The sequence below is a fragment of the Triturus cristatus genome, chromosome 1_1 (genome assembly GCF_964204655.1).
Source record: "Triturus cristatus chromosome 1_1, aTriCri1.1, whole genome shotgun sequence".
Lineage (NCBI taxonomy): Eukaryota > Metazoa > Chordata > Amphibia > Caudata > Salamandridae > Triturus > Triturus cristatus.
In genome coordinates this window covers 1286952703-1286966368 of record NC_140579.1, presented here as the reverse complement: position 1 = coordinate 1286966368, position 13666 = coordinate 1286952703, and positions in this window count along the sequence as shown.

Below are 13666 nucleotides of genomic sequence, written 5' to 3'. Positions count from 1 at the left end.
TCCATCAATAGTTCTTTTTGCATTTGTAACCCCGAGTGGGACGGGTATGCTCAGACGTGAGACCCGTGCTCTCCATGGCACTGGAATCAAGCTATCCTGGCTGAAAAGGGGTGAACCCCCGAAACCGGTCCTAGGGTGCTTGTTTCCAGTCCAGGGAGGACCTGGCCTGGCAGTTTGGGCTGGACTGTTCCCATTGGGCACAGGGTCAAGACTGATTTGCATATGGCTGGGTCCAAACTGGAATGGCATGGTGAGCAAAAAAACTATGGATTTGGGCCCAGATCTCTGTACTCGGGTGAATGTATGACATTGTTCTATATTCTGTCCATCAATAGTTCTTTTTGCATTTGTCACCCCGAGTGGGACAGGTATGCTCAGACGTGAGTCCCGTGCTCTCCATGCCACTGGAATCAAGCTATCCTGGCTTAAGAGGGGTGAAACCCCGAAATCGGTCCTAGGATGCTTGTTTCCAGTCCAGGGAGGACCTGGCCTGGCAGTTCGGGCTGGACTGTTCCCATTGGGCACAGGGTCAAGACTGATTTGCATATGGCTGGGTCCAAACTGGAATGGCATGGTGAGCAAAAAAACGATGGATTTTGGCCCAGATCTCTGTACTGGGATGAATGTATGACATTGATCTGCATTCTGTAGATCAATAGTTCTTTTTAGGTCTCGCCTGAGACAGCGCTTTAGCGCTGCTCTGGCGAGACTTATAGTAAGGGACTTTTGGAAGTGGAAACGAGTGCATTTCAGGCCGCCAACTACAGTGCAAATGCTCCGGGCGCGCGCACCATTTGGCAGCCTGAAAGCATTCGTTTCCTTTCACTTTCGCGGCCGCTTTGATGTTTGATCGCGATTGCGATCACTTTCACTTTCGCGGCCGCTTGTTCTTGTTTAAATTGCACTCTGACATCTGCTGGGGGGTGTTTGTGTTTTTATTCTTCCACATCGGGATGTTTCACGTAGGGGTGTTTTCGTGTCCTGAACTCAACCGGCTCCCATGGCTTCAGGCTTACACCTTATACATCCAGGCAATCCTCAACTCAAAGTTGACCCTGCTCCAAAGCCTTCTCCCTTTCATTACTTTAACTTCAGAACCCTACTGCCGCCTTCACATCCAAACGGGCGTAGCTGGTCAGTAAAATTGGGGAGCATGTGAGCCTGAGATTTCCTAACACTCACCATGGCATATCTAAATAAGGTCTACTTTCCTATCTTTAACTTGGGAGCTTGCGTGACAACAGCGTTCAGCAAATTCGTTTTGCGGCTGAAACCTGACGTGACCAAAGCACAAAATGAATTTTTAACATGACGCATCAATGCCACCTATTATCTGCTGCGATCGCTACAAAAGTAAATAAATAAAAAAGAAATATGGCAGGCGCACAACTTTTATTTTCTATTTAGTGACTTGTGGCAATGGCGGCACGCCGCCCTTTAGCTTTAAACATCTAAAGCCAAAGCGCGGCATGCCGTCATTGCTTCAAAAGTCAATAAATAGAAAAACAAAGGCGGGAGGAAGGTGCATTGTTTTCCGTTGATATACTTTTATAGCAATCACGGCACGCATTGCTTTACACATATTAAGCTAAAGCGCAGCGTCCCAGGATTGCTACAATAGTAAATAAATAGAAAAAAATACGGCAGCCACAAACCTTCTTTCGATTTAGTAACTTTTTTAGCAATGGCAACACACCACGCTTTAGCGTTTAACATCTAAATCTAAGCCGTGCCGCGATTGCTACAAGAGTCAATACATTTCAAAACAAAACCAGGCGGATTGCACATTTCTATCCCATTTGCAAAGCCAATAGCTCTCCATTTGTTTTTTTTACCACACTCCTGGCGTCCCTGAAATTATTCCTGAATCACGCCTGTGGGTATCGCTGCCGCGTGTGAAGGGTTCCCAACCCTGCCGCACATGAGACACGACGGTCGGTGTCGTATTGACCCAATTAACTGTCTCTTGCTCTGTGGCTCTTGCAGGCTTCCAATGGCTCTTGCAGGCTTCCAATGGCCCTGCAGTTTCCCGCCTTAGGGCTTGGGCGGCGACCGCTCTGCTGAGGTGTGCGGGGTCTGGGGCAGGCCATTAACATTCTTGCGGCCCTCTTGACCTGAGTAAACACGCCCCGGGCAGGCTCTGGCCTGAGGAGTTCTGGGGAAATCCCAGCAGCAAGGCCCGCACTACTGAGCACACAAAAGAGGCAATGTATTCCGGAAAGACCACCAACTTATTCCAAAGAATGGACGCCAGAGGGGGCTTGAAGATAGAGCATGCCTGCAGCGCTTAATTTGTAAATCAGTTCACCACAGGGGCCCAGGGCTTTGGGTTTGTACACCAAGCCTCGTTCTTCATTGTAACCCAATCATTGCTTCTAAATTCAACACAAAAATAAACTACGCAGTTTATGGATTGGAAGAAAGTGACGCAAGTTTATTAATCCTATTGACACACAGGTGGGGTTAATTTACGGGCGATCCGAGTGTTCAGCGCAGTGTTACAATCTAATCGCTGACACCCCATCCTGACCACCAAGCCAGAGCAGCGGGAATACAATACTTCAGTGCACGGCATCCGGTACTCGCTGTGCTGGGCTACGGCCTCCTTGTAGAATACTTAAGTAGCGGCACCCGCGAGACACGGAGCGATTAAAAGCATATTCCCCAGTTGTCATTATACCAACTGGCCCTTAATGGATAAAGGGGTTAACATCGATTCCTTCTCAGGGCCCCCTATGGCCTGAGGACATGAAGTGTGTAGCCCCATTTCCATTAATTGGATCCTTTTATATGTCTTGCCTTAGGATGGCCCTGTAACTCCGCTTGTGACACTGAAAAACAGAAACATCACTTAATAGCTTCTTGTTCTCCAAGCCGGGCGGGCGGATTTTACTGCAGCCACGAGGAGGAAAGAGGGCGAGCAGCAGCTGTGAGCCCTCGCCAATGCCCCCATCCCAAGCCTCACGGAGCCGCCCAGGTTGGACTACCGCCCGCCCCTCCGGGCAGCAGTTCCCGCACCCGCCGAAATGACCTTGTGGTAGCCACAGAAGATACACGTCACCGGCTGATGGTAAACACTGAGGCTGGGCGCTCTATTGTCATCCTGCGGGCGGCGTGGCCATCCCCTTCCTTACTGCCCTCGGCAGCACTGCTGGATGCCAGGGTTGCTGAATACCAAAGCTGCTGGTGCAGAATCCCAAGGCTGCCAACTCTTGGTTCCACCTATGAGTCCCACCACCCTCTCTTCCTGTCTCTTTATCTCTTACAAGTTCTTTTCCATCTGCCGTTGTCACTGTTTCCTTTATTTCCTTTCCTTCTCTCTTCTGTTTTTTCTGCCCTTCTCTCTCTTGCTCTGAGAGAGTCTGATGAAAAAGTGAAGTTCAGGTTTCCAATTCTGGGTCAGTGTGCTAAAGAGAGAAACCGACTTGACGTATGTTATTGAAACAGGCGCAGTGCCATCTTTTGGGAGGGTTTTCCCTGGAGTAGCCTCAAGCAGTATATCGTTTAAAAAAAATAATCTTGGAGTGAGAGTATCAAACTGGTTAAAACCCTCCCCGCCTGTCTGCCTGATCACTTCGCGGCCCCTTTGATGTCCTCAGTGAGCCGCGCGGCCACTGAGGGCATCAAAGTGCACACCATTTGCACTGTGCCCGCCCACACTCCCCACTCCCACTCCCTCCTCGTCAACTTCAGTGCGCGCTTGGTTTTTTTTTTACCACACTCCTGGCGTCCCTGAAATTATTCCTGAATCACGCCTGTGGGTATCGCTGCCGCGTGTGAAGGGTTCCCAACCCTGCCGCACATGAGACACGACGGTCGGTGTCGTATTGACCCAATTAACTGTCTCTTGCTCTGTGATCCGGTTAAGAAACCACACAGAATGCGCATTTAGCCCCATAATAATGTTACCATAGACGCAACATGCTCTCCTTCCTAACCCTGGAAATGGCCGCCGACACAGCCAGTGAGCTAGTTTTTTCTTGTCTCTGGGGACCCGCGGTAGCGGATGTAATATATGATCACGTTTTATATAATTGTTGCATACATGCCTAGAGACCCGATTCAGGAGGGATACACCCGATTTTTTTACGTCAAACATGTCTATTTTGGTGTCTACATTGCTTCTGATTCGATACAAATCAATGAAGAAAATACATTCTCCCGATTATCGTTTTTTTAAGGCTCCCAGCTTTTCCTCTTCCAAAATGCTGGCACGTACGTGGTTTCATTCCTTGCTCGTTCAGTGTTTCCACCACTCAGTGACATGGCCGAACAGGAGGTGATTAGATATACGTAAAACAAAGTGAAATGACTAAAGTCACACACATCCTTTGCTTACGTTAGGCCAGTGTGCGCTGTTTTGTTTTATGTTAATTAGATGCTTTTTATTTCTGTGCATGTGCAGTTTCAGTGAGAGTTTTTTTCCGTCGCTTTTTGTTTGTTTAAACGATTGTGCGCAAGAAAGAATCATGGTAACAGCTTGTTTATTTTTACCTTTTGTCAATCACATGGATTGATGCTCAAATCAGTGATTTAGCAAGCACTTGTTTGGGCGTGATGTTTTGTGCAACTACTATTTAGCGCACGCGGATGTAAACAAGGGCCAGTTGCTTTTGAGTTTATGCTTTATTTTGCTATGTTTGGATAAGTCTAATAATGCAAAGAACAAACACGATTAGAATACAATTCCTTGGAGTTTAGCCAACATGCGAAATCAGTGGCAGCACATGTAATGTTTGCCCCTTTTTTGCCAGCTTGTGATTGCACCTGGAAATCCGCCCTTGTGTGTTCACCCGTGACGACTTTGCGAATTGGAGCCTACAGTTATTATTATTATTATTTTTCTTTAAGATTGGTGACAAACATTTGCCGGGAGCGGAAGAGGAATAGAGAGGACATGGAATAGCAGACATTAGGTAGTGGATACTGCGAACTGTATGGAATGCAGTGGCACAGTCATTCGACCAATGAAACAGGAGTGAGGCTTTAGGAGAACTGGCCTCGCAACATCTGTGGGAAACACACTTAACGCATCACACTTCTAAACTCTCAGTAAACAAACAAAGAAGGCTATTATCCTGGGCACAAGATAAGGAACGCTTTCACAAGCGCAGACACTCGTGGCTATGCATCAACACATACAAATCGCCGACACAGAGGTATCTCTTCAAAAGAGAGGGAGAGGCGTGGTGCAGTGGTCAGAGTGGTGGACTCCGGACGGCAGAGCCTGTGGTTCGATCCCGGCAACAGCGGCCTCACTTCCTGCATCCCCTCTTACAACAATTAACTTTCGTTATAACTCACACCCCATATGCTCGTTCCCTCCCACCCTTCCTTTGATGTCCGCTTTTTTTGTTGTTTACAAACCACACCACACTGCTGCACGCCACACACTGCTGCACGCCGCACACTACCGCACGCCGCACACTGCTGCATTACACACTGCTGCACGCCGCACACTGCTGCACGCCTCACACTGCTGCACGCCTCACACTGCTGCACGCTGCACGCCACACACTGCTGCACGCCACACACTGCTGCACGCCTCACACTGCTGCACTCCTCACACTGCTGCACGCCTCACACTGCTGCACGCCGCACAATGCTGCACGCCGCACACTGCTGCACGCCTCACACTGCTACACGAAACACTGCTGCACGCTTCACACTGCTGCATGCCTCACACTGCTGTATGCCTCACACTGCTGCACACCGCACGCTGCTGCACGCCGCACGCTGCTGCACGCCACACACTGCTGCACGCCACACACTGCTGCACGCAGCACACTGCTGCATGCCGCACACTACCGCACGCCACACACAGCTGCGCACACTGCTGCATTGCACACTGTTGCATTACACACTGCTGCACGCCTCACACTGCTGCACGCCTCACACTGCTGCACGCCTCACACTGCTGCACGCCTCACACTGCTGCACGCTGCACACTGCTGCACGCCTCGCACTGCTACATGAAACACTGCTGCAAGCCTCACACTGCTGCACGCCTCACACTGCTGCACGCCACACTGTTGCACACCACACACTGCCGCACGCCACACACTGCTGCACACCACACACTGCTGCACGCCACACACTGCTGCGCACACTGCTGCATTACACACTGCTGCAGTACACACTGCTGCACGCCTCACACTGCTGCACGCCTCACACTGCTGCACGCCTCACACTGCTGCACGCCGTACACTGCTGCACGCCGCACACTGCTGCACGCCTCACACTGCTACATGAAACACTGCTGCACGCCTCACACTGCTGCACGCCTCACACTGCTGCACGCCACACACTGCTGCACGCCACACACTGCTGCACGCCACACACTGCTGCACGCCACACACTGCTGCACACCGCACACTGCTGCACGCCGCACACTGCTGCATGCCGCACACTGCTGCACACCTCACACTGCTGCACGCTGCATGCTGCCGCATGCTGCTGCACGCCACACACTGCTGCATGCCGCTGCATGCCACACACTGCTGCACGCCACACACTGCTGCACGCAGCACACTGCTGCACGCTGCTGCATGCCACACACTGCTGCATTACTCACTGCTCCATGCTGCATGCAGCTGCTGCACGCAGCACACTGCTGCACACCGCACACTGCTACACGCCGCACACTGCTGCACGCCGCACACTGCTGCACACCTCACACTGCTGCACGCCTCACACTGCTGCACGCCTCACACTGCTGCACGCCTCACACTGCTGCACGCCTCACACTGCTGCACGCCGCACACTGCTGCATGCCGCACACTGCTGCACGCTGCACACTGCTGCACTCCACACACTGCTTTTATGCGAGTTTATGCTACTGACATTGTAAATGACAATGCCTTTTATTTGTTTTAAAAACAAAACATAAATAAAAGGCATTGTAATTTTACAATGATATAGCTCAAACTCTTATAAATGCGAGACCTATTGCATTGCAAATGCTTGTTTGCATTTGTCACCCCGAGTGGGACAGGTATGCTCAAATGTGAGTCCCGTGCTTTCCATACCACTGGAATCAAGCTATCCTGCCTGAAGAGGGGTGAAACCCCGAAATCGGTCCTAGGATGCTTGTTTCCAGTCCAGGGAGGACCTGGCCTGGCAGTTCGGGCTGGACTGCTCCCATTGGGCACAGGGTCAAGACTGATTTGCATATGGCTGGGTCCAAACTGGAATGGCATGGTGAGCAAAAAAACGATGGATTTAGGCCCAGATCTCTGTACTGGGGTGAATGTATGACATTGTTCTGCATTCTGTCCATCAATAGTTCTTTTTGCATTTGTCACCCCGAGTGGGACGGGTATGCTCAGACGTGAGTCCCGTGCTCTCCATGCCACTGGAATCAAGCTATCCTGGCTGAAGAGGGGTGAAAACCCGAAATCGGTCCTGGGATGCTTCTTTCCAGTCGAGGGAGGACCTGGCCAGGCAGTTCGGGCTGGACTGTTCCCATTGAGCACAGGGTCAAGACTGATATGCATATGGCTGGGTCCAAACTGGAGTGGCATGGTGAGCAAAAAAACGATGGATTTGGGCCCAGATCTCTGTACTGGGGTGAATGTATGACATTGTTCTGCATTCTGTCAATCAATAGTTCTTTTTGCATTTGTCACCCCGAGTGGGACGGGTATGCTCAGACGTGAGTCCCGTGCTCTCCATGCCACTGGAATCAAGCTATCCTGGCTGAAAAGGGGTGAAACCCCGAAACCGGTCCAAGCTTGCTTGTTTCCAGTCCAGGGAGGCCCTGGCCTGGCAGTTTGGGCTGGACTGTTCCCATTGGGCACAGGGTCAAGACTGATTTGCATATGGCTGGGTCCAAACTGGAATGGCATGGTGAGAAAAAAAACGATGGATTTGGGCCCAGATCTCTGTACTGGGGTGAATGTATGACATTGTTCTGCATTCTGTCCATCAATAGTTCTTTTTGCATTTGTCACACCGAGTGGGACAGGTATGCTCAGACGTGAGTCCCGTGCTCTCCATGCCACTGGAATCAAGCTATCCTGGCTGAAGAGGGGTGAAACCCCGAAACCGGTCCTAGGATGCCTGTTTCCAGTCCAGGGAGGACCTGGCCTGGCAGTTTGGGCTGGACTGTTTCCATTGGGCACAGGTTCAAGACTGATTTGCATATGGCTGGGTCCAAACTAGAATGGCATGGTGAGGAAAAAAACGATGGATTTGGGCCCAGATCTCTGTACTGGGGTGAATGTATGAGATTGTTCTGCATTCTGTCCATCAATAGTTCTTTTTGCATTTGTCACCCCGAGTGGGACAGGTATGCTCAGACTTGAGTCCCGTGCTCTCCATGCCACTGGAATCATGCTATCCTGGCTGAAGAGGGGTGAAACCCCGAAACCGGTCCTAGGATGCTTGTTTCCAGTCCAGGGAGGACCTGGCCTGGCAGTTCGGGCTGGACTGTTCCCATTGGGCACAGGGTCAAGACTGATTTGCATATTGCTGGGTCCAAACTGGAATGGCACGGTGAGCAAAAAAAACCGATGGATTTGGGCCCAGATCTCTGTACTGGGGTGAATGTATGAGATTGTTCTGCATTCTGTCCATCAATAGTTCTTTTTGCATCTGTCACCCCGAAAGGACGGGTATGCTCAGACGTGAGTCCCGCGCTCTCCATGCCACTGGAATCAAGCTATCCTGTCTGAAGAGGGATGAAACCCCGAAACCGGTCCTAGGACGCTTGTTTCCAGTCCAGGGAGGACCTGGCCTGGCAGTTCGGGCTGGACTGTTCCCATTGTGCACAGGGTCAAGACTGATTTGCATATGGCTGGGTCCAAACTGGAATGGCATGGTGAGCAAAAAAACGATGTATTTGGGCCCAGATCCCTGTACTGGGTTGAATGTATGACATTGTTCTGCATTCTGTCCATCAATAGTTCATTTTGCCTTGGTCACCCCGAGTGGGACGGGTATGCTCAGACGTGAGTCCCGTGCTCTCCATGCCACTGGAATCAAGCTATCCTGTCTGAAGAGGGGTGAAACCCTGAAATCGGTCCTAGGATGCTTGTTTCCAGTCCAGGGAGAACCTGGCCTGGCAGTTCGGGCTGGACTGCTCCCATTGGTCACAGGGTCAAGACTGATTTGCATATGGCTGGGTCCAAACTGGAATGGCATGGTGAGCAAAAAAACGATGGATTTAGGCCCAGATCTCTGTACTGGGGTGAATGTATGACATTGTTCTGCATTCTGTCCATCAATAGTTCTTTTTGCATTTGTCACCCCGAGTGGGACGGGTATGCTCAGACATGAGTCCCGTGCTCTCCATGCCACTGGAATAAAGCTATCCTGGCTGAAGAGGGGTGAAAACCCGAAACCGGTCCAAGGGTGCTTGTTTCCAGTCCAGGGAGGCCCTGGCCTGGCAGTTTGGGCTGGACTGTTCCCATTGGGCACAGGGTCAAGACTGATTTGCATATGGCTGGGTCCCAACTGGAATGGCATGGTGAGAAAAAAACGATGGATTTGGGCCCAGATCTCTGTACTGGGGTGAATGTATGACATTGTTCTGCATTTTGTCCATCAATAGTTCTTTTTGCATTTGTCACACCGAGTGGGACGGGTATGCTCAGACGTGAGTCCCGCGCTCTTCATGCTACTGGAATCAAGCTATCCTGTCTGAAGAGGGGTGAAACCCCGAAACCGGTCCTACGATGCTTGTTTCCAGTCCAGGGAGGACCTGGCCTGGCAGTTCGGGCTGGACTGTTCCCATTGGGCACAGGGTCAAGACTGATTTGCATATGGCTGAGTCCAAACTGGAATGGCGTGGTGAGCAAAAAAACGATGGATTTGGGCCCAGATCTCTGTACTGGGGTGAATGTATGACATTGTTCTGCAATCTGTCCATCAATAGTTCTTTTTTGCATTTGTCACCCCGAGTGGGACGGGTATGCTCAGACGTGAGTCCCGTGCTCTCCATGCCACTCGAATCATGCTATCCTGGCTGAAGAGGGGTGAAACCCCGAAACCGGTCCTAGGATGCTTGTTTCCAGTCCAGGGAGGACCTGGCCTGGCAGTTCGGGCTGGACTGTTCCCATTGGGCACAGGGTCAAGACTGATTTGCATATGGCTGGGTCCAAACTGGAATGGCATGGTGAGCAAAAAAACGATGGATTTTGGCCCAGATCTCTGTACTGGGGTGAATGTATGACATTGTTCTGCATTCTGTACATCAATAGTTCTTTTTTGCATTTGTCACCCCGAGTGGGACGGGTATGCTCAGACGTGAGTCCCGTGCTCTCGATGCCACTGGAATCAAGCTATCCTGTCTGAAGAGGGGTGAAACCCCGAAACCGGTCCTAGGATGCTTGTTTCCAGTCCAGGGAGGACCTGGCCTGGCAGTTCGGGCTGGACTGTTCCCATTGGGCACAGGGTCAAGACTGATTTGGATATGGCTGGGTCCAAACTGGAATGGCATGGTGAGCAAAAAAACGATGGATTTGGGCCCAGATGTCTGTACTGGGGTGAATGTATGACATTGTTCTGCATTCTGTCCATCAATAGTTATTTTTGCATTTGTCACACCGAGTGGGACGGGTATGCTGAGACGTGAGTCCCGTGCTCTCCATGCCACTGGAATCAAGCTATCCTGCCTGAAGAGGGGTGAAACCCCGAAACCGGTCCTAGGATGCTTGTTTCCAGTCCAGGGAGGACCTGGCCTGGTAGTTCGGGCTGGACTGCTCCCATTGGGCTCAGGGTCAAGACTGAATTGCATATGGCTGGGTCCAAATTGGAGTGGCATGGTGAGCAAAAAAACGATGGATTTGGGCCCAGATCTCTGTACTGGGGTGAATGTATGACATTGTTCTGCATTCTGTCAATCAATAGTTCTTTTTGCATTTGTCACCCCGAGTGGGACGGGTATGCTCAGACGTGAGTCCCGTGCTCTCCATGCCACTGGAATCAAGCTATCCTGGCTGAAGAGGGGTGAAACCCCGAAACCGGTCCTAGGGTGCTTGTTTCCAGTCCAGGGAGGACCTGGCCTGGCAGTTTGGGCTGGGCTGATCCCATTGGGCACAGGGTCAAGACTGATTTGCATATGGCTGGGTCCAAACTGGAATGGCATGGTGAGCAAAAAAACGATGGATTTGGGCCCAGATCTCTGTACTGGGGTGAATGTATGACATTGTTTTGCATTCTGTCCATCAATAGTTCTTTTTGCATTTGTAACCCCGAGTGGGACGGGTATGCTCAGACGTGAGACCCGTGCTCTCCATGGCACTGGAATCAAGCTATCCTGGCTGAAAAGGGGTGAACCCCCGAAACCGGTCCTAGGGTGCTTGTTTCCAGTCCAGGGAGGACCTGGCCTGGCAGTTTGGGCTGGACTGTTCCCATTGGGCACAGGGTCAAGACTGATTTGCATATGGCTGGGTCCAAACTGGAATGGCATGGTGAGCAAAAAAACTATGGATTTGGGCCCAGATCTCTGTACTCGGGTGAATGTATGACATTGTTCTATATTCTGTCCATCAATAGTTCTTTTTGCATTTGTCACCCCGAGTGGGACAGGTTTGCTCAGACGTGAGTCCCGTGCTCTCCATGCCACTGGAATCAAGCTATCCTGGCTGAAGAGGGGTGAAACCCCGAAATCGGTCCTAGGATGCTTGTTTCCAGTCCAGGGAGGACCTGGCCTGGCAGTTCGGGCTGGACTGTTCCCATTGGGCACAGGGTCAAGACTGATTTGCATATGGCTGGGTCCAAACTGGAATGGCATGGTGAGCAAAAAAACGATGGATTTTGGCCCAGATCTCTGTACTGGGATGAATGTATGACATTGATCTGCATTCTGTAGATCAATAGTTCTTTTTAGGTCTCGCCTGAGACAGCGCTTTAGCGCTGCTCTGGCGAGACTTATAGTAAGGGACTTTTGGAAGTGGAAACGAGTGCATTTCAGGCCGCCAACTACAGTGCAAATGCTCCGGGCACGCGCACCATTTGGCAGCCTGAAAGCATTCGTTTCCTTTCACTTTCGCGGCCGCTTTGATGTTTGATCGCGATTGCGATCACTTTCACTTTCGCGGCCGCTTGTTCTTGTTTAAATTGCACTCTGACATCTGCTGGGGGGTGTGTGTGTTTTTATTCTTCCACATCGGGATGGTTCACGTAGAGGTGTTTTCGTGTCCTGAACTCAACCGGCTCCCATGGCTTCAGGCTTACACCTTATACATCCAGGCAATCCTCAACTCAAAGTTGACCCTGCTCCAAAGCCTTCTCCCTTTCATTACTTTAACTTCAGAACCCTACTGCCGCCTTCACATCCAAACGGGCGTAGCTGGTCAGTAAAATTGGGGAGCATGTGAGCCTGAGATTTCCTAACACTCACCATGGCATATCTAAATAAGGTCTACTTTCCTATCTTTAACTTGGGAGCTTGCGTGACAACACCGTTCAGCAAATTTGTTTTGCGGCTGAAACCTGACGTGACCAAAGCACAAAATGAATTTTTAACATGACGCATCAATGCCACCTATTATCTGCTGCGATCGCTACAAAAGTAAATAAATAAAAAAGAAATATGGCAGGCGCACAACTTTTATTTTCTATTTAGTGACTTGTGGCAATGGCGGCACGCCGCCCTTTAGCTTTAAACATCTAAAGCCAAAGCGCGGCATGCCGTCATTGCTTCAAAAGTCAATAAATAGAAAAACAAAGGCGGGAGGAAGGTGCATTGTTTTCCGTTGATATACTTTTATAGCAATCACGGCACGCATTGCTTTACACATATTAAGCTAAAGCGCAGCGTCCCAGGATTGCTACAATAGTAAATAAATAGAAAAAAATACGGCAGCCACAAACCTTCTTTCGATTTAGTAACTTTTTTAGCAATGGCAACACACCACGCTTTAGCGTTTAACATCTAAATCTAAGCCGTGCCGCGATTGCTACAAGAGTCAATACATTTCAAAACAAAACCAGGCGGATTGCACATTTCTATCCCATTTGCAAAGCCAATAGCTCTCCATTTGTTTTTTTTTACCACACTCCTGGCGTCCCTGAAATTATTCCTGAATCACGCCTGCGGGTATCGCTGCCGCGTGTGAAGGGTTCCCAACCCTGCCGCACATGAGACACGACGGTCGGTGTCGTATTGACCCAATTAACTGTCTCTTGCTCTGTGGCTCTTGCAGGCTTCCAATGGCTCTTGCAGGCTTCCAATGGCCCTGCAGTTTCCCGCCTTAGGGCTTGGGCGGCGACCGCTCTGCTGAGGTGTGCGGGGTCTGGGGCAGGCCATTAACATTCTTGCGGCCCTCTTGACCTGAGTAAACACGCCCCGGGCAGGCTCTGGCCTGAGGAGTTCTGGGGAAATCCCAGCAGCAAGGCCCGCACTACTGAGCACACAAAAGAGGCAATGTATTCCGGAAAGACCACCAACTTATTCCAAAGAATGGACGCCAGAGGGGGCTTGAAGATAGAGCATGCCTGCAGCGCTTAATTTGTAAATCAGTTCACCACAGGGGCCCAGGGCTTTGGGTTTGTACACCAAGCCTCGTTCTTCATTGTAACCCAATCATTGCTTCTAAATTCAACACAAAAATAAACTACGCAGTTTATGGATTGGAAGAAAGTGACGCAAGTTTATTAATCCTATTGACACACAGGTGGGGTTAATTTACGGGCGATCCGAGTGTTCAGCGCAGTGTTA